The 5,000-nt window shown below is 53.9% G+C and overlaps 1 non-coding gene across 1 annotated transcript in view; it reads right to left on the minus strand.

Annotated features, from left to right (window-relative positions):
• Positions 1–1,604, minus strand: part of LOC124726950 — a 1,909-nt gene extending 305 nt beyond the window's left edge. The window contains exon 1 of the ribosomal RNA XR_007006824.1: positions 1–1,604. This exon is cut by the window's left edge and continues 305 nt beyond it. This is a non-coding gene — a ribosomal RNA (small subunit ribosomal RNA).
• Between the last annotated feature and the right edge of the window lie 3,396 nt (positions 1,605–5,000).

A 5,000-nucleotide genomic window follows, 5' to 3' on the forward strand; every position in this document is an offset into this window, starting at 1 on the left:
CTAGGAAGACACGCTGATTCCTTCAGTGTAGCGCGCGTGCGGCCCAGAACATCTAAGGGCATCACAGACCTGTTATTGCTCAATCTCGTGCGGCTAGAAGCCGCCTGTCCCTCTAAGAAGAAAAGTAATCGCTGACAGCACGAAGGATGTCACGCGACTAGTTAGCAGGCTAGAGTCTCGTTCGTTATCGGAATTAACCAGACAAATCGCTCCACCAACTAAGAACGGCCATGCACCACCACCCACCGAATCAAGAAAGAGCTATCAATCTGTCAATCCTTCCGGTGTCCGGGCCTGGTGAGGTTTCCCGTGTTGAGTCAAATTAAGCCGCAGGCTCCACTCCTGGTGGTGCCCTTCCGTCAATTCCTTTAAGTTTCAGCTTTGCAACCATACTTCCCCCGGAACCCAAAAGCTTTGGTTTCCCGGAGGCTGCCCGCCGAGTCATCGGAGGAACTGCGGCGGATCGCTGGCTGGCATCGTTTATGGTTAGAACTAGGGCGGTATCTGATCGCCTTCGAACCTCTAACTTTCGTTCTTGATTAATGAAAACATACTTGGCAAATGCTTTCGCTTCTGTTCGTCTTGCGACGATCCAAGAATTTCACCTCTAACGTCGCAATACGAATGCCCCCGCCTGTCCCTATTAATCATTACCTCGGGTTCCGAAAACCAACAAAATAGAACCGAGGTCCTATTCCATTATTCCATGCACACAGTATTCAGGCGGGCTTGCCTGCTTTAAGCACTCTAATTTGTTCAAAGTAAACGTGCCGGCCCACCGAGACACTCAATAAAGAGCACCCTGGTAGGATTTCAACGGGGTCCGCCTCGGGACGCACGAGCACGCACGAGGCGGTCGCACGCCTTCAGCTCGCCCCACCGGCAGGACGTCCCACGATACATGCCAGTTAAACACCGACGGGCGGTGAACCAACAGCGTGGGACACAAATCCAACTACGAGCTTTTTAACCGCAACAACTTTAATATACGCTATTGGAGCTGGAATTACCGCGGCTGCTGGCACCAGACTTGCCCTCCAATAGATACTCGTTAAAGGATTTAAAGTGTACTCATTCCGATTACGGGGCCTCGGATGAGTCCCGTATCGTTATTTTTCGTCACTACCTCCCCGTGCCGGGAGTGGGTAATTTGCGCGCCTGCTGCCTTCCTTGGATGTGGTAGCCGTTTCTCAGGCTCCCTCTCCGGAATCGAACCCTGATTCCCCGTTACCCGTTACAACCATGGTAGGCGCAGAACCTACCATCGACAGTTGATAAGGCAGACATTTGAAAGATGCGTCGCCGGTACGAGGACCGTGCGATCAGCCCAAAGTTATTCAGAGTCACCAAGGCAAACGGACCGGACGAGCCGACCGATTGGTTTTGATCTAATAAAAGCGTCCCTTCCATCTCTGGTCGGGACTCTGTTTGCATGTATTAGCTCTAGAATTACCACAGTTATCCAAGTAACGTGGGTACGATCTAAGGAACCATAACTGATTTAATGAGCCATTCGCGGTTTCACCTTAATGCGGCTTGTACTGAGACATGCATGGCTTAATCTTTGAGACAAGCATATGACTACTGGCAGGATCAACCAGGGAGCTGCGTCAACTAGAGCTGAGCAGCCGGCCGCCCGGGAGTGTGTCCCGGGGGCCCGCGCGAACACGCAAGCGTCCGCTCAATCATTCTGCAAACAGGAGGAGGCTGAGCTCCCCTGCACAATACACCTCGAAACCCTCTCAGGTCCCGGCGGCGCGCAGCGCCGTCCCAAGTACTTGGTCGGGTTCGAGAGAGGCGCAATCGCCCGGAGTTAGGCGAGTAGACGCTTTCGGTGCGACCACCCGTGCTCCCAACTGAGCTTGCCGCTGCCGACAGAGGCCCGGGAGCGTGCTGTCGTGGCATTGCCGGCGGGAGACAACACGCGCCACCTACGGTGACCGGCAGCTCCAACGCCAGCGCCACAGAAGGACAAAAGCCCCACTTGGGTGCCGAAGCGAACTCTCCCAGCACAGCGCACGCGCCAACACATCCGCACAGCTGCGATACAAACCACCAGCGAGAACCGCTGGGGCGACCGAGCAGCAGACGGCGTCGCGGCGCCGAGCGCCGGGCGGCGGCGCATCCTCAACGCACACAGTCCTCAATCGGACCAGCACACTGAAGATGTCCACCGCGCTTCGCACCGGGCCCGCGAGGACCTACTTTGGCCGCACGGCGCCGCGCGCAGGGTGCGCCGGCGCGCAGCTGCGACGCCTGCCGCGTCCGTCGGCCGGCGCGCCTGCCACTGGCCGCCCCCACCAGCCGGCTGTAGCGCGTGCGCCCACGCACCGCGCGGCCAGCACGCCGGGAGGCGCCCCCTCACCGGCCGGGGACGGTCCCACCCAGCCACCGCCGCGTATCGCTTCACACCCAGATGCCGTTCAGTTTCGTCGGCATGGTGGGTATCGCTGGAACAACCGGTTAGTACCTCAACCTATCGTCGCCATCACCGATTCACCCCTAGCGAGAACAACCGCACCACAACAGGTTACCATTTGTTCATTTGCGTAACTTCACCAGAAAACGCAGGCGTCCATCGCCATTTGCAACTTCAACGATTATTGCATGCCTGTGTCAGGTGTCACGCCACACTACGTCTGCCCACATACACGCAACAAAATGTGCACGCCTAGACAATACGTGGAAGGTGGCCCCCGTACGTATGCGATGTCCATTGCTCGAACGACTGTCAACCGGCCTCTGTAGCATGTCGCAGATATGGAACGCGGTGCACCATGCCATCACGGTGTGTGAGGAGAGACGACTAGGTCCGAATACATCAACAGACAGCTCATGCTGATCGCCATCCACGGCGTCCGTTCCTCCCACACGTCTCTATGGCGTACCACACTGCAATCCAGCTCTCATAGGGAGACGACACGTAGCTGCGTGCACAATATTTGCACTGTATGGTCCGCCGTTTTTGGGCGCAGTCGTTGTGCGGTCACACATGTGCCACGATGTATCATTCAGTACATAAGGACGAATGTGCAGTACAGATTGTGGTTCACGCGTACGACATCAGCGGACAGTTGACACAGGCCGCACCACAACGTAGCCTGAGTACGTCGCATGCGAAGGGCATTGAACATGCAAACTTCTCACCAACCAGCTTGCGAAGGCAGGGGGCAAGGTGGGGACGTGGGGAGGGGCGGCATGTACGTCCTGCTGCCATCCACATTACAGTGTACAGCAGGAGCATGTGGAAAGTGAGCAAGACTTGCAAGGTGTTTAACATGAAGCGATACACAGGGGTGCGGGCAGTGCGAGTAGCGAACTATATTGCGAGGGTTGCGGGTGGGCAACACTACAGTAATTGAACGAGTCGTATAACAATTACAGAGCAGGTTTAGGCGACAACGTGGGTTACGTTAAGGCGACAACATGGGTTAGGTTAAGGCACAACATGGGTTAGGTTAAGGCACAACATGGGTTAGGTTAAGGCACAACATGGGTTAGGTTAAGGCACAACATGGGTTAGGTTAAGGCACAACATGGGTTAGGTTAAGGCACAACATGGGTTAGGTTAAGGCACAACATGGGTTAGGTTGAGGCACAACATGGGTTAGGTTGAGGCACAACATGGGTTAGGTTGAGGCACAACATGGGTTAGGTTGAGGCACAACATGGGTTAGGTTGAGGCACAACATGGGTTAGGTTGAGGTACAACATGGGTTAGGTTAAGGTACAACATGGGTTAGGTTAAGGTACAACATGGGTTAGGTTAAGGTACAACATGGGTTAGGTTAAGGTACAACATGGGTTAGGTTAAGGTACAACATAGGTTAGGTTAAGGTACAACATAGGTTAGGTTAAGGTACAACATAGGTTAGGTTAAGGTACAACATAGGTTAGGTTAAGGTACAACATAGGTTAGGTTAAGGTACAACATAGGTTAGGTTAAGGTACAACATAGGTTAGGTTAAGGTACAACATAGGTTAGGTTAGGTTAGGTTAGGTTACACGTTGTTGTACGGAAAGGTGTAGGGGGGGGGGGGGGGCGGGGGCGGCAGGTTCGTTGATAGTGATTATAGTAAGTGAATGCTTGTGACATGATCAGATTTGTCACGTCAGGATGCACCTTTGGCTTATTAGAGGCGGCGCTCCAATTCTATGCTTGTGTGAGACCTGTGTCTTTGACTCATGTCATTGTTTGTGCGCTGTGACAGGAGGTACTATTGTGATGTTGGGTGCACCGTTGTATAGGACATGTGTGGGTGTTGGTGCCTGGTCTGCGCAATGGTGGATGTCGAAAGGCTGGGATATTGTATTTTCCGCACGGACCTCCTGGTCTGGTTGTGATAGTGTGGATTGTGTAATGTGGCGGAGAAGATGCACTGGATGTTGTTCCATGCTGGTGCTTACATATTGTATGTGCGCCTGTTAGAAGCAGAGAGTGGTGCGTGATCAGAGTGTCTGGCTGACGTGTGGTTCCCATTTTGGGCAGACTCTTTCAGCATGTATACGGACAGTTGTGTATATTTGCTGTAGTTTGATGGCTCTGCATTGATTACTAATCAGCGCCGTGTGTACGGGTAATCTGGTTCCAGTCCAAAATGTTCCATCTGTGTACATTAGTGACAAAGACTCCCCCCATGCAGTGGGGCTCGGTCTGTTATAACTCTTCCGCGTAATATATTTGCCCCACGTTTTTGCGACTGCGAGTGCGAGTGCAACGCGCATGGGGACCGACATGCTGATGGCTCGGTATCGGACGCCGTACAGTGAGCAACGCGATCGCGTCTCTCGCTCGTAAGTGGTACAGGTCGCGGCTCATGTATACGGACAGCGGGAATGTCGCATATTGGAAATAACTCTTCATGAAACGCAAGTTATAGGGGTGGATTGCACTTTACGAGTGCGGGAAACGTCCGCCGTTCATCCGCTGGAGGTGCGAGTTTGGCGGTTGGGGTGGTGCACGAACGGGTGCGGGTGGCGTCATTGCCGGTCCACGGCTT

The sequence above is a fragment of the Schistocerca piceifrons genome, unplaced genomic scaffold (assembly GCF_021461385.2).
Source record: "Schistocerca piceifrons isolate TAMUIC-IGC-003096 unplaced genomic scaffold, iqSchPice1.1 HiC_scaffold_1071, whole genome shotgun sequence".
In the NCBI taxonomy this organism is placed as follows: domain Eukaryota; kingdom Metazoa; phylum Arthropoda; class Insecta; order Orthoptera; family Acrididae; genus Schistocerca; species Schistocerca piceifrons.